This window comes from Euprymna scolopes, chromosome 4 (genome assembly GCF_053919585.1).
Source record: "Euprymna scolopes isolate OS-2025 chromosome 4, ASM5391958v1, whole genome shotgun sequence".
NCBI lineage: Eukaryota > Metazoa > Mollusca > Cephalopoda > Sepiida > Sepiolidae > Euprymna > Euprymna scolopes.
Genome location: NC_136485.1, coordinates 155894873 through 155915877, shown reverse-complemented (window position 1 = coordinate 155915877; position 21005 = coordinate 155894873). Strand labels below are relative to the sequence as shown.

The 21005-nt window shown below is 33.6% G+C and overlaps 1 protein-coding gene across 17 annotated transcripts in view; it reads right to left on the bottom strand.

Annotated features, from left to right (window-relative positions):
* LOC145269663 (zwei Ig domain protein zig-8-like) overlaps window positions 1–21005 on the bottom strand; it is a 1012799-nt gene that overhangs the window by 96948 nt on the left and 894846 nt on the right. The gene's annotated exons all lie outside the window — the stretch shown is intronic.

Below are 21005 nucleotides of genomic sequence, written 5' to 3'. Positions count from 1 at the left end.
GTCTTTATTGTTATGAATAAAGATTTGCAAAAACAGTTTTTCATTTTCAAGATGGACTTTTAAATTGACAAAAACTTTTGTACTGATTTGATAGATCAAAAATGGTTGACATGTATTTATTAAGACACTTTATTATTTCAAAGTAATTTTTAAACCAAAGAAATAAAGGATAGTTTTGTGTGCATGCCTATAGTAAAAAAAAAAAAAAAAAAAATATATATTTTTGCAAGAAAAAAAAAATGGCAGTCATTAAAATGGCATTAACTTGTATGAAAATAATAAAACAAAACAACAACAAACTATGAAGCTGCAGCCAGTGTAGACAGACTGAAAAATAGTGTTTGCATATGTAGATATAATATATATGTATATATAATATATATTAAGGAAAAAAGGAGATCTGATATAAATAATAAACAATTACTATAAAAATCTTATGTGATATAGACTTTAATTATTAGGTTGGTGCAAAAATGTTTTGTATCACATATTACGTCAAAAACGACATTATTTTTGCACCAACCTTATATGATCATTGTGATACACCATTATTTTGTAATAATATCTCCAATTTAATAACTGCTTTTTTTTTTTAGCTTTTATGGCTGAAGAAGGTATATACAGTAGGATCCCGGGATACAGCATTTAAAATTAGTAACAAAGTATAGTTTATAGTAGGCATGTATATAATCAAATAACATAACACCATAAGAGCAAATTCCGTAACCAGGGATCAGAAAACCCTTGTATTTCACACCGTAACCTGAAAAATCATATCCTAGGGTCTCCGTATCCTGGGGTTCTACTGTATTTTACCAAAATATATGAATTGAATACAGCCGATTTCATATAAAATAATTTTCCAGGCATTATTTATATCATGTGTATGTATTTATACAAACATTCATTTTCAAATAAGTTGTTCAGATAAAGCCAAAAAAAAAAAAAAAGACATTAAATGAGCATAAAGGATTTTTACAAAAATTACCCTGACTAATAAATAAGTTTTTACATGCAAGAAATAAAATAATTGAAGTGATGATATATTTGTAATTAATTTTGACTAGCATTTTCTTCAATCTGTTTTTCTTGCTTATGTCAATGGAAGAAATTACTAGTTAATAATAATGATAATGATTCATACAAGATTGGATTCTGAAATCAGAGTACACAAAAGAAATTCAGTGGCTATTGTAAAGTTCTTGTTTCTATTACTTCTGCAACCAAGATGGACTTGCCAAACATTTTTTATCTAAATTTTTTCCCCCTTTATTAAACCATGGTCATAAAACCATTAGAAATAGAGGCTACTAAACCAATTAGGAATGCATAAACCTTAGAAATATCATAATATATAGATGGATATATCTACACTCAGAGCCAATACAGTACTCTGAAAATGTGACAGTGATTTATAAGTTCGAAATCTCAGCGACTATTGATCAGAATTTAACAAATGAAGGTTCGTTGGAAAGGTAATGATCTAATTTGTGTAGTGGGCGATGTGACATTTGATCTAAGGTCGCACATTGTTTAAACAAGTGGGAGATCGCTTTTCTATATAAATTTAACGTAAAATGAGCTCCACTTTATGGCCATCTGGTGTTAGTGGGTATTTGTTTTATATTCTATTAATATAGAAAAGTGATCACCCACTTTTTCAAGCTAATTTATTCATATTAAAATTCCTGGAATTTTAACTGTTTTCGTTTTCAGCACTCTCCAAAGCCTATAGTAGTGATAATTTTAAAGGATTTTTTTGGTGGGTGGACAGATACTGCACTTTTACCAATATTTCGATCAGTCAGTTGTTTTCCTAGTTTTGCATATGAATTACAAAATATCTAATATTTTCCCAAAATTTCTGGTCTTGATGGAGGGGAGACTAAAACTTGTTGCTATGGTTTTAAATGATCTGAAATAACAGCAAAGGGAGACTTGATTCCAAATATTTCTCATGTTATATCTTCCCTCTTTGATTTTCATATTTAACATAAATTTCAGTGTATAAAGTTTTGATACCGAAGGTATTCATAATCGTACCCTTTTTCCAAAATAGATGAGATATAACCTTTGAGAAATATTTAGAATCAAGTCTCCCCTTGCTATTATTTCAGATTTTAAACCATAACAAGTTTTAGTCCCGCCTCCAAGGCCAGAGGTTTTGGGGATCTCACACACTAATAGCCAAATTGAATATTGAAACGCTCATATCTATGGGACGAAACTACATGAAGATTTGCAGGTTTTTGGAAGATAATACGATTATATGGTTAAAATTTTATGACAATTGGTAAAAAAGAACCTATATTTTCAAACCAATACTATGTTCCCAAATTTGCCTACATTAGTATATATAGTATCCTAGCAGGCCAGCTTTAGTTTTGCTGCTACTGTTGTCTGTTCTGTGGCCTTGCCAGGCCACTAATATAAATAAACCAAGTTATAGGTATTCAAGAGAGAAAACTCATGAATTTAACGAGGTTATTAAAAGTGCTCAAAAGAGCAAGATATATTTTGATATAGACACATTTATAAGGTCACGACACTGGACATGCTAATGTTCTGGACAGATGGTTGGTTAAAACAAGTCCTCATCAGACAACTTGAAAAAAGGTTTCTTACTATCTTCTGTGGAAGGCAATCTTTTTTTTTTTTTTTTTTTTTCCAAGTCGCCTGACAAGGACCTGTGGTTTTAACCAATCATCTGTCTGAAACATTAGCATGTCCAGTATCGTGACCATATGAAGTGCATGTGCGTGTGTGTGTAAATAAATGGCAAGTTTATATTCCAAATTTCATGACGTTGACCATCTTACAATTTATTCCTATAATTACGTTGACAATTACAATTCTTAACAGCGACTGTTTCATAGCGCAAAATCATTCATTCAATTATATCAATAAATCTAAGCTGATAAGATTATAAATATATAATAGCTCAAATTAAAATAAATATTGAAATTTTTTTATTAAAGGATATAAATTGAAATAAATTGAACAAAATATACAAATAAATTAATATATAATAGGTTGAAGTAAAATATTTATCGATAATAACTGCAATGTTAATACAAAAGAATAGCTTATATCAAATAATTTTATTACTTTAGAATTCATAAATAAAATTGAAAATAAATTACGTGACCTAATTCCAGTATTAGGATACAATTAAAAATGAAAAAAATTGAGATATATTTGAATTTAATAAATTAGAATAGATGAATTATAATTATGGAATGATAACTAATAGTCGTACCAACTAATCGTTCATTTGAATATTATAATTTAACAGATTATTGATGAATAAAACTCATATAGATTATTTTATGCTGAAGTATTTTAAATGTTAGTATGTAATTTAAATGATATAATTCAATTTATAGTACAAATTGGATTAATAAATATAATAAAATAACAAAAATGGATAAATATTTATATATCCATATCGTAAAAAACTCGAGGTTTTTGATAAAGGGAAACAACTCATTTATAAAATTAATGAAACATAATTACATGACAAAGAATTATAATTTATGTAATAAATTTTATTAAATTAGTAATAAAACTGAATTATATAGGCTATAAAATTCCGATAAAATCAACAATTAGTATAGCCGAAAATAGATTTTGGAATTAGTTTTGTATAAAATTAAATTGACATATGTTAGATAATATCAATAATTTTAATATCTATATACAAGTAAATATATATATATATATATATGGATTAATTATAATAAATTAATAAAATACAAAATAGAATATTTTTAGTAGTGTATATTAAAATTAATACACTTTATTAATACGAATATTTAAATTTTAGTGACTTTACTTGAAAATTCAAAATGGCGTAATAAAAGATAAAAATAATAGGTAATTGCAACTTCTTCCAATTTTCGGATTTTGTAATCATGCTCGAATGCATTTTACTTTTTGGATGATTGATAGGATCTATTTCTTCTGATGAGTTAAGGGCAAAAGATTCATTGATTGATATAATTAAATGAATGATTTTGTGCTACGAAACAGTTACTGTCAGGAATTGAAAATGTCAACGTAATTAAAAGAATAAATTGTAAGATGGTCAACATAATGAAATTTGGAATAGACTTTTGTCATTTGTTTTTAAGGATTAATATATAAAAAAGTGAAATATAATTGAAAAAAAAATCTTATTTTCAGATATATCTTAACCGGTTTCTTGCATGTCTGGATATAAGGATAAAAATTTTACATCCCTTTTTTATTATAAATTATCAGGAAACTCCTTATCGGATACAAAAACACAGAATTAGAGCCCTTCATCTTAACCCATGATTACAGTTTGGTACATTACAAATTAAGAAAGTCTCAATTAGAAAGATACAAACCTCCAGGATTAAACCTCCTGTTTTCTTTAAACTCTGGCCAGAGTTGACACAAAAAATTCACAAAACATTTATTAGTATTTGTAATTTTTTTTTCTTTGTTATTCTTTATTTTTTTTAAATATTTGCTCTCAAATCAGAAATATCATACTTGATAGCTGTATTATATAATTTGATGTTAAACTGAGTTTTCCATTCGGATTTAATCTATAACTAAACTTCAAGTATACACACACACACACATATATATTAAGCTACACAGAATTTTCAATGTTTCATCCTCACAAGAACTCAAGTGTGCGTATGATTTCTTCATTTATACAAACATTATTGGCTACATATATGCATGCATGTTTCTGGTGTGATTTCTTTTAAAATCCAAAATTATTAGACTTCTAGTCTCAACTGAATTCAACTTTTTTTTATATTTGGAACCACTCGAGACATAGAGATCTTAAAACTTTAGATGTTGAGAGAAATCACACCTGAAACATGTATGCACATATGTAGCCAATGCTTGTATGAAGAAAATTACACACACGTGTGTATGCTATCAAAGAGTAAATCTTTAACAAAGCAAAACTTAAGATAAAAGCTCGACACTATTAAGAGGAGCAAACAATAAAATTAAAATGAAAGATGAGGAATAAAATTACAACTTAATATCATCAGAACAATAAAAAGTTAAAGGGAGATTTAAGAAAAAAAAAAACTTTAGGCCAAGGCATTTCGAAGGCAAATGCTTCTGATCAGAAAAAGGGACAGAATTATACAAAATGGAAATATAGAAAAAAAAAAGTAGCTTGATATTTAAATATAAAATGAGAATGAAGGAATAGGATAAAATGGTGAATAATAATTAAACATGTACAACATATACGGGTAAATATGGGGGGGGGATAGTATGTATCTAGGTAATAGTACAATTTTTGGGGTATTTGCATTTTGTATAATCCTAACCCTTCTCTTCTGATGAGAAGCATTTAGCTTCAAAATGCCATGGCCGAAAGAGTTTTTTTCTTAATTTTCCCTTTTCCTTATTCCGATGGTCTAATAAGGTTATATATAACCTCTATTTCTCATTTTTCATTTTAATTTTTTTTTTTATACACGTACATATAGGTGCTGTTTTACAATATGTCATTGTGTGGAGGGAGACCACTCTCATTTACTAAGAGATTCGTTCATTTTTTTTTTTTTTTTTTTTTTCATCTCGTAATTTAGGACGCTCGATTCGACTTTTTTTATATATATATATTAAATCAAAACATTAAAAAAATAGCTGCGACGAATTTTTTAATTCAACAAAGTTTATAACATTAATAATACAAAATGTACTCTTTTCACGGCTATTGACAATTTTTCTGTTTTCATATTATAATTTACGACACTAAAACCAACGTTATTTTTATTAGATGAAAACATTAAAAAAAAGCTGTGGCAACTTTTTTCTACATTTTTTTAAAAATTAAAAAAAGTTTTTTTTTTTAATTAGGGTAAATGTTTATTTTAACTAACGCCAACATGTCTAGTTTGTGTTTTTAGGGCTTATCAAGGCCGTTGAAAACTAATCGCATTTTCATTAATGTTAAAAACTAGATGTTGGTGTTAATATTATAAACTTTAAGTCTCATCCTTGTTTTATTAAAGATTTTCATAATTTATGTTTTAAGGTTCAAGACTATTTTTTAAAAAAAACCTAACCATAACATTTACTTGTGAATTAAAAAAAAAAATAAGTTGCTGCAGCTTTTGTAAGTGTTTTCATCTAATGAAAATATGGTTGGCTTTCTCTTAATCGCATAAAGACTACATTTTGTTATCAACTTTGTTACATTCAAAAAAATTCGTAGCTTTTTTTTTTTTTTTTTTTTTTGTACTCTTGCATAATTTGACCCGGATCCTCGTAATTTCCCGTCAAGCCCAGATCGGGCGAGACCGGCAATCATCGGCCTCCGCAGAGCATTGTTCAAATGTTGAAACGCTAATCCGACTTTAGTTTGTAACTGTAAGCAGATGACAATCGAATTGGAAGAAAGTAACTGTCATAATATAGGCTAAGAGACTATTAGTCGCCTAGAGTTATGCCCCTTGGCCCGTGACGTATGAATCTCGTCCGCCATTGTTTCTCAGTGCAACGTTTACTACTAGACAATAAAGAACGCATTTTATACCACCTTCGAGTCTGTTTATCAATGCTTCCAAAGTATGTATTATCACGACATGGTGTCTGAAGTGGGATCCTCTAAAGAATCAAAGGAATAGTAACAATATTACCCTAAAAAAAAAAAAAAAAAAAAAAAAAAAAAAAACGAACATTTTCGGGATCTAAAAAAAAAATTAATACAAAACACACGTGGTGTCGGTATTTTTCTCGCAATCGACGATGAATACATATTCGCAACTACCACCTCCAACAATCGATTGGAACACTTCAAATTTGGCCAAATCAATGGACCGATTTATCAGGCAAGTTCATTTATATTTCGACGGCCCAATGAAAGACGTAGATTCAGACACAAAGTTAAATTACTTGCTAATATGGTCTGGTATCGAGGGCCAGGAAATAAGTGACACTTTTCCCTTTCGACAGGGAGAAGAAAGGACATTGGATAAATATATCCAATTTTTTAAGGAATATGCGAATTCGCGATCGAACTTTCGTGTAGCTAGACACAACCTACTAAAATGTAAACAAAACGCGGATGAATCGGCACACGCATTTCTAAGTCGGCTGCGTCAGACAGCCAAACAGTGTGAATACGGTCGGACGGTGGAAGAGACCATTGTGTTGGACCTATTCATATTCGGTATTTATTTACAGTCTGCACAAAAGTCCCTAATAAGAGAAGGAAGCGATCTCACGATCGAGAAAGCACTCGGAATCGTCGAGACAGAAGAAACCACGTGTAAACAAATGGAAGCATTACGTACAACAGCAGTAGAAGACAGCTCTACACTCGCAGTTAGAGCCAGACAGCCCAGTGGACCTACCACATGTGGTAATTGTGGCACAAAACACCATCAATATAAATGCCCAGCTAAAGGCAAATACTGCCTAAAATGCAATAAAAAGGGACACTTTGCTAAAGTTTGCCACTCTAAAATGGGAGACGAGGGGCACACACGCAGACAGTCATTCCAGCCACAGAGGAAATATAATAAGAATGAAATCCACATGGCAGCAGCACATATGGGTAGCAACGACGACAGTTCCACAGAGGAGCTGTACTTTCACACAGTAAAGGAATTACCGTTAGCGACCACAGAAGCTTTCACAAAACTGAAGATAGGCAACAGCAAAGCCCAAATAGAGGTTGACGCGAAAATCGACACAGGTGCAATGAGCAACCTGTTACCTAAACAGGTATTCAAGGAACTGAAAGGAGTACCACTGGAAAAATCAGCTATAAGGCTAATTGCGTTTGGAGGCTCAACGATAGACCAAGAAGGGACCTGTCGTTTAGGGGTCAGATCCCGCGACAAGTTCGTTAAAGCGACCTTTCACGTGGTGAAATCAAGAGACCCTATACTAATAGGACTCCAAACATCAAGAGAATTAGGGCTAGTCACCCTTAACTTGGCTATAAAAACGGACACAACTCATGTGACGGACAAAGCATCCCGGCCTACTCCCCCGCACGACATGAAACCGGTCCCCGTGCAGGAACCATGTACGATGGGAAACCTTGGAGAAAGGAGGAAAATCATTGAGGAATTTCCAGACGTATTCGACTCCATTGGGTGTCTGCCAGGTGAACACACCATCCATTTAAACCCCGAAGTACCACCAGTTGTCCACCCACCACGTCGAGTCCCAATATCCTTAAAAGGAAAGTTGAAATTGGAGTTGGACTCCTTAGAGGCCCAGGGAATAATTTCCCCTGTAAAGGACCCGACGCCCTGGGTAAACTCATTCGTCTGTACCACTAAAAGGAACGGATCGGTCAGGCTATGCCTCGACCCCCGAGACTTAAATAAAGCAGTGCACAGACCACACTATGCGACTCCGACATTCGAAGACATCACTGCGGAACTAGACAACGCTAGATGGTTCACAAAAGTCGATATCAAGTCCGGCTACTGGCATTTGAAACTGGACGAAAAGTCGAGACGTCTCACAACATTCATTACCCCACATGGCAGATACATGTACAACAGGTACCCCATGGGAGTCAAATCTGCCCAAGATGAGTTCCAAAGAGCCATGCAGGAAAACTTCGGAGACCTCGAAAATGTCCTATCCATATGCGACGACATAGTAGTGTACGGATTCGAGGAAGACGGCAGTGACCATGACAAGGCACTGAGGCAGCTAATGTTTAGAGCAAGGGAAAGAAACTGCAGGTTTAATTCAGAGAAATTTGTGGTGAAAACCTCCGAAATCCCTTTCTACGGCCACATAATCTCAAGAGACGGTGTCAAGCCAGATCCCCGGAAAATAGAGGCGATCACACAGATGCAACCCCCCGAGGATGCAAAGCAGCTCACCAGCTTCCTAGGCCTGGTGAACTACTTGAACAAATTCTCTCCACGACTCGCGACACTGACAAAACCCCTACGTGAGTTAACATCGAAGAAGAATGACTTCACATGGTCTTCACAGGAGCAACAGGCATTCGAAGAAATCAAAAAAGAGATCGGAAATCATACGACACTCCGATACTTCGACCCTAAAGAACCAATAGTGCTACAGGTAGATGCGTCTTCAATGGGTATAGGCGCGGCTCTGCTACAAAACGACAGACCAGTAGCATTCGCGAGCAAAGCACTTTCCGGACCAGAAACACGCTACTCAAACATAGAGAGGGAGATGTTGGCTATCGTCTTTGGCCTGGAGAAATTTCACAGTTACGTTTGGGGCCACAAAACGACAATTCATACGGATCATAAGCCATTGGAGTCGATAGCATTGAAAAATCTAGCACAAGCACCCCCAAGACTGGCTAGAATGTTATTGAAGGTCGAGGGATATGATTTTACTGTAAAATATACCCCAGGAAAAACAGTTCCAATTGCAGACTGCTTGTCACGAGTAGCACCCAGACCCAGTGGGCACATTGAAGGGATCGATCTCAACGTCCATAGCATGATCTCATACCTCAACTTTGCGCCGACGAGAGTTGAAGATATAAGAGTGGAAACATCCCAGGATCCACTCCTAAAGCAACTTGTAAGCATGGTATTGACCGGCTGGCCTTCCAACCGGGCTGACTGCCCAGGAATTCTCCTGCCATTCTGGAATTTCAGAGATGAGATTGGGGTCCAGGATGGAATTCTACTCAAGAGCCAGAGAATCATTATCCCAGCCTCGTTGCAAAGAGGCATACTGGAAGAGCTGCATGCTTCACACCAAGGAGTAGAGAGAACGAGGTTACGAGCGCGTTCAGCGGTGTACTGGATAGGGTTAAATAAGGACATAGAAGATATAGTCCGAGAGTGCCACACATGCCAGAAATACCAAGCCAGTATCCCGCCCGAATCAATACTCCAGCACGAAACCCCTACGTACCCCTGGCAGTACGTCAGCACAGACTTGTTCACATTGGCAGGGAAAGAATATCTGCTTGTGGCAGATCAGTACAGCCGAAACCCCTTCGTACGACGCCTTCCACCGGATCCCACCCAGAAGGAAGGTCCCCCCCCTAAACAAATCGAACAGCCGACCACCGAACAACACTCCAGCGGCACGCCTCACACCCGAACTGAGAAACTCACCCCCGAATTAAGAAGATCTCAGAGACGAGTGAATGCTCCTCAGAAACTGAACTTATAGGTTACACTATCCTAAAAAAAAGAGACAATACCATTACCCTAGAACAATGGAGACAAGCTAAATAATATATTAGAGACTATGTTATCCCTTAATCAGATAAAGGCTAAATATCGCCCTTGGACTATATACATATATATGGAAGGGAAGGGATGTCATAATATTAGTCGCCTAGAGTTATGCCCCTTGGCCCGTGACGTATGAATCTCGTCCGCCATTGTTTCTCAGTGCAACGTTTACTACTAGACAATAAAGAACGCATTTTACACCACCTTCGAGTCTGTTTATCAATGCTTCCAAAGTATGTATTATCACGACAGTAACTACTGAAAAAAAAATGACAGCCATGGAAATAAATCCGTGCACGATCGAAAAACAAATGGAAACGCTGATGCAGACAATTTCCTTTTGTCAGGAAAAGGAATTGCTTTCCCAAAGAATCAGATGCAACAAATGTAATCATAAATGGGTACTCCTGCAGTATTTTACCCACCGATTTCACGATCTTAGCCGAGCGTTGATCGACATCCGTCGGAAAACGCCGGAACATGGCGAGCGGTACGATACTCTATCAGCCAATCAGGGCGCTTCAAACGAACGCGCAGCAGACGAATAATTTTCATTGAAATTACACACATAGCGTTTCTTTCATTTCAGTTATTTTATTGTTCAAAGTAAAAATACACAGCCTTTCATTTCAGCTATTTAATTTAGCGATATCAAATCGCGGAAGGCTACCCGGTTGGGAAGGAGCTTCTTTCCACATCCTCTGAAAACCCTTTGCTCCCTACTTTGCCTCTACAGTCAGTAGAAAATCTTCCAGTCGGAACTAAAGATAAACAGTAATTGTTGTCCCCCCCCCTACAAACATTACTGAAAAAAAAACAACAAAAAAAAAACATTGTTGTTACTGTTTAATAACGTTTTGTTAAAAACAAACAAAAAAAAACATTGAAGTGTTTATTACTGTTGCTTACCCCCCCCCCCCAAAAAAAAAAGCTATCGGAAAACAAAATGAACCAAAAAAAAAAATATATTCAACAAAATAAATTTATTTTACTTTAAAAAAACTTACGGTAAGTGTTTGTGATTTATTTTATCCAAATTTTGTGTATTAATTTTATCCATTTTGTTGTATGTGTGTAATATCTTGTCCTTGTAATGTTGTTGCTATTCACATACTTTTAGCTTTCTTGCACCGTAGAGCTCCGAATTCTCGGCTTTCGTCGGCGTTAACGCCGAAAGCGTTCGTCAACACTCGGCTAAGATCGTGAAATCGGTGGGTAAAATACTGCAGGAGTACCCATAAATGTTTACTAAAATAAAGAAATTGCGTAAAGGATGGCTTCTCCTGGCGGTGTACTGTACCAGTGGTCAGTGTAGACAGTGGGTGTCATTGTGCACAGGATCCTTTTTTGCACGTTCCAATTTGGATATTGCAACTATAGTGAAAATTATCTATTTATGGGCCTTCGAAATGGTGACACTAAAAAAATATTGAGAGAGAATGCGGTGTTATATCCGAACACACGTACACGGATTGGAAGAACTTTCTGAGGGAAATTTATCAGGAGTATTTCCTGAGGAATCTCCGGCAGATAGGAGGCCCAGAGGGCACACTGTAGAAATAGACGAATCCTTATTCAACCGGAGGAAACATAACGTTGGGAGAATCCTCGAACTGCTCTCGGTCTTCGGTGGCTATGATATCACCGACAAGGAGGGTTTTTTGGTCACCATCCCAAATCAAAACGCTGAAACCCTCCTTCTAATAATAATAAAAAAATATATTCTACCGGGTACAACAGTTGTTTCCGACTGTTGGAAGGCCTATAACAAAGTTAGGGGAGAAGGGCTCCAACACCTCACTGTGAATCATAGTATTCACTTTGTAGACCCTACGATGAAGGCAACAACGAACCACGCCAAGAGGATGTTGAAGGAAGCGAAACAGCATAACAAGCAAGAATGCGGGACCAGCCGGGAGCTTCTGAATACATATTTACTAGAATTTATGTGGAGACAAAAATTTGGAAACGATCCTTTTGTCTCCATCATAAATCATATTTCCGAAAGCTACCCGGTTGGGGAGCTGGAGCTTCCTCCCATTTCCTCTGCCCCATCACCATCACCTCTCTCTTTGCTGTTGATGGCCGATCAACAGTCGAACGAAGCAAAAGATTCCTAAGGAAATATCTTCTTCTCCAGAAAGTTCTTCGCTAGCAAATAACAACCGTGTAAAAAAAAAAAATAAATAAATAAATAAAAAAAAAATAAAATAAAATTTTTTTTTTTTTTTTTTTAAATCAATATTTTTGATAAAAAAATACTAATAATTAAACAAAAAATTGTACTTACACCTAACAATTATACGTGTAAATTAAAAAAGGAAAAAAAAAACTTGTTGCTGATAAATATTATGCAAAATAAATAAATAAATAAAATGAAATAAAAAAAATTGTACTTACACCTAACATTTATACCAGTAATCAACCTTTTTTTTTTTTTGTAGATAAATTTTTAAAAAAAGCTTGTTGATAATTATATAAAAACAAAATACAACAAATTAAATTAACATATTTGTTTTTTTTTAAAGGTAAGTTTCTTATTTGAAAATTCTTTTTTTTTTTTTTTTTTTCCGTTTCGTTTTGCTTTTTTTCCTTAGCCTGCGTCTGTTACGCCGCTCGGCTGTCACCGATGATTGCCGGTCTCGCCCGATCCGGACTTGACGGGAAATCACGAGGATCCGGGTCAAATTATGCAAGAGTACCTTTTTTTTTTTTTTTTTTTCAGATCTAGCGTCCTAAATGAGATTAAAAAAAAAAAAGGTACTTGTACAGTTTAATCAAGACAATGAAAATATCGAAAAATGTTTAAATTGTACGTATCCATTATGGAATAAAGTTCTCCGAGAGAAAAAAAAAATCACTTAATTTGAGCAAGTAGTTTTTGTTTTACAGTGAAAAATCTATTTGTTATGATACAGAGCAAATTGTTCGTTTTGTAGGAAGAAAAGCTAGTGTTAAAGATGGGTGAGAGAGTGTTGGCACTTTAAATTGAGTTATCTCCCCGTGGCGTTTCTAAACCCAAACAAAAATTTTTAAAAATCCAAGATGTCTGCCTTCAACGCACTTTCATAAAAACCAATCTATCAAATTAAGTGAAATTTTTTTCCGGAGATCTTCAGTTCAAACCGAATACGTACAATATAACCTTTTTTCGATATTTTCATTTTTTAATGTCTTGATTAAACTGTACAAGTACAAAAAAAAAAAAAATGAATCTCTTAGTAAACAAGGTGTCTCCCTCCGCACAATGACAAATTGTAAAACAGCGCCTATATATATATATATATTTCATGTATTATATATTGTGCATGCATTTTCAGTGTCTACTTGAAGAACAGTGTTCAATATGTGAGTAAAGCGAAGAGGTATAAACCCATATCCATGATAATTAAATTCTTAATTATCCAATTTTTATGTTTTTTAATGCATTTGAAACGAAATAACTTTTACGCATGTTTTTGGAGGAACCGAAACTAAACACGAATAATCCAGACTGCTTACTCCAACACCGACCTTCTTTAGAAAGTCAAAAAGCAGTTACATCAAATGGCAATCAGGAGATATTTTTCTTTTACAAAGGAGTCACCACTTATCGAGGCCATTCTACGATAAGGGTTTTAATGAGGAAAATGTAATCGTTAGTGGAAATTTGCTGAATTGGATTACTTAAAGGAATGGTTCATCAAGAACTTATTCACGTTGGACTTGCAGACGACCATATTGTAGTCGGTTTGAAATCAGGAAAACTGAACAGTTTCACAGGCGTGCAATTCTAAGTAAGAAACTTTGTTCATAGAATCTACGTTTAGGTTTAGGCATAGATAGAGTGGGAGGGGAATTATTGCTAACGGTTTCAGTGGTTTTAGTGACAGTCGGATCACAGAAAAATAGTACATGGACAACCAAAGATTTCAAATCGTTATGCAGTCAAACATAGAATGAAAATCCAGCAAAAAAAAAAAAGTCATGTCCAGTTAAAAGAAACAAATATTATTCAAAACACTGTAAGAAAATATGTCAATGATCTGAAAAATTTCATGAAGTTAAATCGGATAAACACATATATACCAAACATGTTTTTTTTCTTTTTTGTTTATTATTGTTATTCTTATTTGCTATGAGTCGTCACACAGGCCATCATCAAAGATTTTTCTTGTAGAACAATTTGTGGAATTTCCCGGAGTCTGAGCGACAAGTCTCTCCAGAATTCCAATACTCTCCACCTGTTTCGATAACCATTGCAGATGAATTTGCGTTATTGCAACAGCCGCTTACCATTGATTTTTCGTTAGTAGCAACCATTGGTCTTCACTGGAATTTGGGTGGCAAAAAGCCTATATTATTATAATTGTCTTCTATGATAATATAGAAGTAAAGAGACATATTTTTAGTTATGCAAGAAGGTCTTAAGATATATTAGGATTTTATGAATCTCTCTCTCTAATATATATATATATAGAAAGTAGTACAATAAAATTAATTTTTTTTTTTTTTTATAAGATATATATACGTCAAACATTTTTGCACCAACCTAATATTTGCCTTTTTGCTATATATGCAGCATCTCAAAAGATTAATTGCATTGATTTAAACCACAGTGAACAGTTATGCATGGTAGATTTAAATAACAGTAATCTGCTTTGACGGTAATATCGGTTTGATGAATTTAAAAAAATATTCAGGAGTTTAATCATAGTTGTTAAATACATATCTTAAGATAAGTAATTTAACATTTTTAAAAAGTAAATTAAAGTATAATATACCTATCTATTCATTTAACGTATCTGCAAATGTGAATATGTGGAGAGAAATATGTATATATAAATGCACTACCTCCGTTCTAAAAGATATTTCAAGAACAATATTTTTTTTTCTTTTTAGGTATTGACTTGTCTGGACAAGTTGACATCAATTGGTTAAACAAACTGCCTTGTCACAAAAGGGTGTTTCAAGTTATTGTTCATTTCTGCCTTGGTAAATAGAGATTGAGTCTCAATACCTTTTAAACATATATATTTTAGTTGGTTGGTCTGAAAAAATATTTTTTACAAGAAAACTGAAAAAAATCTTTAATGTGCGTACTTGTCACTGCAAGAAGATGCCATATTCCAAAAATAATGTAAATCGATCAAGTAGTTTTTTTTTTTTATTTAAGAACATCAAATATTATCACACATTTTAGTGAAGAATTGCTTCACGCCATCTTGTTTTTGAATGATACGCTACTAACGACACCTGCCAGAAGTATAGGATCAACAAGGGCAGACAATCGACTTAGAAAAATTTTTTTCTTAAATGTCACACTTTTTCTTATGCAAATACAAAATAATAAATTAACATAACGACTTTTCCTGTTTTTCATGTTCGCTTATTAAAGTCTGTTTTCAAACGATAAAAACCCCCAGTGTTTTAGACTCTCTTTATTAAGTCAATTTATTTATTTATTTATTTATTAAGTTAATTTATTATATTGTATTATAAGTCTTTTCGACATTTAAGAAGAAAAAAAACAGGGTTTTGCCATTTTTGTTTCCAAGTTGATTATCTGCCCTTGTTGATTCTATATTTCTGGCAGGTGTCGTTAGTAGCGTATCATTCTAAAACAAGATGGCGTGAATCAATTCTTCGCTAAAATGTGTGATAATATTGATTTTCTTAAATAATAAATAAAAAAAAAAACTTGATCGATTAATGATTTTTGGAATATATCTTCATGCAGTGACAAGTACGTACATTATAAAGATTTTTTTTTTTTTTTTTTTTTTCAGATTTTTTTTTTTTTTTTTTGCGCCCCAATTATAGACAAGCACCATATTTTATATAATCAATACTAGATTGAACAAGCAGAAAAGGTGTAAAACTTGAATATCTTGAAGTTACATTAAGTTTCAGTCAAAAGTGTGTAGTATTCATATTTTTTTTTTTTTTTTTTTTTTTTACGACATATCAACCTTTTTGGAGTTATATAATGCCAAATCCAGTAATTTAGAACGTTTTTATGCTTCAAGTTCTTTATATCTTCCATAGTGTTTGGTTTTAATTTTGTAGAAGAAAATTACTGTTTTTAGCTTTGCAGAACATGGTTGAGTTTTGCAAAATGAAAGGGAAAAAATAACACTGTTTGGTGCAGGAAGCCAGTATCTTCATGCAGCCTAATCTCGTAGCATCAAGTACCACAAGTAAAAACGCTATTTAGATATAACACATTATGGTAAACGTTAGTATCGACAGTATAAATTATTTTAAAGGAAATAGTTGGGAAATAAATATTTTATTATACCTACTCATTTGCTGTTAAAGGTTTAATAGTAAATAGAAGATACAAGTCTTAAGTTATCATAATTATTAGTTGTGAATAAAGTAATAAGGGGTTAGACATCTTGTCATTTGGGAGGTGACGGTGGTTTAGTGATTAATGACCAGTGGTAGGATTCAAAGTTTTTAACAGGTTCTAAGAAAATGTTAATAAGAAAAAAGAATCTACTATAATGTACCTATTTACTATGCCTCCCCACGGGACAGAGTTAGACACCAAGGTCGTTTTTTAACGTGGAGAAAAGGTACAAAAATAAAAATTGTCTCAGTCGTGAAGAATTTCTCCCCCACCGAAAGAGAACAAGAAATGGAAGTGCAGCATCTGAAGAACAGATACTACACTTTGATATTGACCAAAAGGCCAAGAAATTACATAATCTACTATAATGTAGCTATGAATAGGGGTTTACATAATTTTAACAACCGGTTCGCCGAACTCATAATATTTTAAGCACTGGTTCGCATGAACTGGTGCGAACCGGCTGAATCCCATCACTGTTAATGACATAGACTAACAAGTTCAATTATAGTTTGTTCCACAAAAATCATTGATAACCTTCTTGTGATCAATCCAGTAAGTACCCGATATCTTTCTAGAAAGAAATCTGATTAGAAAAATATCGGGATAACCAATGCTGTAATGCTCGTCTGAACTCCAATCTCTGGTCCCCCCTCGCCAATCTTTCACGAAAAACACCAGTCTAGCTGAATCCACTGTGAAAAATTTCCCCCACTCTATATCTGTGCCTAAATCAAAACGCAGATTCCATGAACAAAGCTTCTTTCTTAGAACTGCACGCCTGTGGAACTCTGTTCCGTCTGCCTGCTTCCCTCTGGACTACAACTTGGATGTCTTCAAGTCCAATGTTAACAAATTCCTAATGAACCGCCCCCTTAAGTAAACATTTCAGCAAATCTCCTCACTAACGTAATGTACTTGCAATAACCCTTATCCCTGAGTGGCTTCCGGGCCTTGATAAGTGGTGATTACTGTGTAAAAAAAAAAAATAGAATATTTGGATTCATGCAATATGATGATGATCTTGTCACTTCATGAACTAGGCTACAAGTGACTGAGATAAATAAAATTGAACATGGTTTCTTATCTTAGTCCTTCCCTGTTACATCCAGCATTTTACTTTCTGAAATAACAATGTCTGACCTCTCACTGTTTTACTCACAATCAATAATTTTGCTTGCTTAACATGTTTATTTTCTATTAAATGTTTTTTTAAACAAAAATACATTAAGTAGTAGACCAACTAAAATTATTTGCTTAAAAATTCATGTTCCGAATAGTGAGGTTTACCCACATTATTTGCTTGTAATCCATAGTTTAACAACTGTTTTCATTTTTTGTTTCCTTATATGTTCAATGCTTTTTGTAATTTTCTGAAACTGCCAGAATAAAAGTATACCAAAACAATGATTTAGATATTTATAATCAGTGAAATGCTTAAATAAACAGATGGTTTTTCACAGCTATTGTTGAATCATAAAGAAACAGAAATGCAATAACAAGAAACATTTTAAATCTCGGAATTTTTTGAGATGAGGATGGATAATTTAAATTATTTGGACTACTATTCTCACCTTAATTATTATTTACACAACGTTTCGGCTGATGTAATCTCCGACCTTCTTCAGGTGCTCGGTTTCAATTCTGTATTAGATTCCACGAGTTTGATATAAAGAGTCCGGAGTTCGAAAAGACGTACCTGAAGGAGGGCGGAGGTTGCATTGGACAAAAAACGAGAAAATAGCAACCAAGATGAGAATAGTAGTATGAATAATGCCAATAATTAAATCAAACTTTTCAAAATTTAAAGTCCATATGCACAGCAAATTTCTGTATTTAATTACATCTAATAAAAAATGGTAATCAATATCAGCAACAGTATACACACACACACACACACATATATATACTCGAAACTTCATGTTGGCCATCTTACAATTTATTCCTTTAATTCAGTTGGCATTTACACTTCTTGACAGTATCTGTTTCGTAGCACAATATCATTGACTTAATTATATCAATCAATGAATCTATTTCGCCTGTAACTCATCAGAAGAAGCAGCAACTATCAATCCACCAATGCTACTAAAGGAATAAATTGTAAGATAGTTAACATCGTGAAATTTGGAATATAGACCTTGTCATTTATTCATTATAAGCTCTGTAATTACATTGAGCTTCTTAAATAAAGATTAGTATATATAAAAAGGAAATATGTGAATAAAAATATATTTCCACAGAAATATATATAAGTCAATAAAGAGAAAATGCTCCAAAACATACACACACACTAGATACCTTCAATAAGGTTTCAGGTTAGAAGGGGGACTAGTTTCATGTGTACTATTAAGTGCCCATACGAAAAAAAAGTCTGAAAACTTATAAAATATGATATGGCTTAAATATGAGGGTCGTTCCAAAAGTAAAGCCTCTTATTTTTTTTACTCAAAAAGTTGAAGAGCTACAAAGACTGTAGTGATGCCATTAAAACGAGCGACCTTTTATGCTTCAGAACTATTTCTTTTCTTTTTTTGTTTACATAGTCACCAGCATTCTCAATGCCACTTTTACCAGGAATTCAATGATGCATCTCTGCTTCTGACGTACATCCATGTCATGGTTCGTTTTCTTAATCTCAAATCTCCAATATCAATAATAAAGAAAACTTTCAGGTCATGAATGCATAAATTCAGTCATCATAACAATGCAATTTGCAATCCTCTTTAATCCATTTGGGCAGATAAAAAGAAATAGGAGACATTACTTTTGGAACGCCCCGTGTGTATACAGCATCATCATGTTGACACACCGGTTCTCATCAGCTCACCGAAGTTAAGAAATGTTGAGCCTGGCTAGTACCAGATGGGTAACTATTTGGAAATTCTAGGCGCTGTATGTGCTTTCTGCTTATCTCAGCATTGTTTCAAGTCGTCCTAGACCTTAACTTGCCACTGGTATTCAACAATGTCGACTCAGGAAAGGTGTGGCTGGAGATTGTGCAACTCTTGCCACAAAAATTTCATGCGCAGGTATCTATAGTCTGCCAAGACTGAAGGAAGCCATTATATATGTTTTTTTATTTTTTTTATTTTTAACCGTTTATATATATATATATATATATATATATAATTAGTCTTTTTTAGAAAAAGAAATCCAGCAGAATGCTCAATTATAAGGCAAAATCCTGAAAATAAGAGCGTATTTATATTTTGTGTACAGAAAAGTTTTAGATGAGATAAGTCATTGGTACTGTCTGTTTCCAACCCGATAATTAGGACCGTTTTAGATAACCATATCAAGCTCTCTTCAGCCAATACTCATCTAGATGACTTGTCTCATCTAAAAACTTCCTGTATACATATATATATATATATATATATATATTAGTATAAATTTTTTAAAGTGTTGTAAAATCATTCTTTTATTTTTTCAGTGAGGTACCCTGAAGGTTTAAATTAAATAAATCCACATCAAGTTAAGCGTCTGAGTCTCTTGGGCATTAGGGAGCATAGTATAGTGAGAAAAACCAATCTCAAGTATCTAGAAAGTAATGTCTTCATATAACTTGAGCAATTTCAACTCTTTGGATTGGACTGTATAGAGAGCAGGTGTGCCACATTGAATGATGTTGCCAACCTGGACATTTGCTTAGCTGTTTTGGATGCTTGGTTTGATGGTTTTATTGTAAGATATATAAATTCTTTGTTTTTTTTGTGCTTTTTTAAATTGTTATTCCGAATCTAGTCCTTTTTGTAAAATGGTTTCATGCGTCACATTTTTTTATATATTCAAATATTTATTCATTTTTATATGTATATATATATATATATATATATATATATATATATTATAGAGGAAATTGTCCTTTTGTTTTTTCTGGCTTTGCAGAGCATGATTTTGTTTTGCAAAAGGAAAACAAAAAAATACAATAACATTAACTTTTGGTGCAGTTTAGGTTATGAAGCTGGTATCTTCAGACAGCATGATCTGGTAGCACCATTGCAGAACCCTAAATACCAAAACCAGATGAATGTGCATGTATCTGTAGTGATGTAGACCCAAGTAACGTAGTAATGGATGCAGATTAAAAAAATAATTTACCTCCAGATAAAGAGACAAGTTCAACAATAAGAATAGCCAAGTTTTACAGACATACTGGGTCAAACAATAAATTTGTCACCCTAAAGAAAACAACGCTACAGCTTTATTTAAAAACTTATTGAAAAAAATCAATTCAGGTAACTTGATTATGTCGTAAAGCTGACATCTATTCAATGTAGCCGCCTTCAGCCTCCATCACTGCCTCTATATGGATCTGGAATCGAGAGCCTGTCTTTTCTAAAAGTGCCGGTGGGAGCTTGGCGAATACTCAGCAGATGGCAGCGATCAGGCTGGCTTTGGTGCCGTGGGAGGTCATGTTGATGATATTCTTGATGCATGACCAACAAATTCAAATTGAA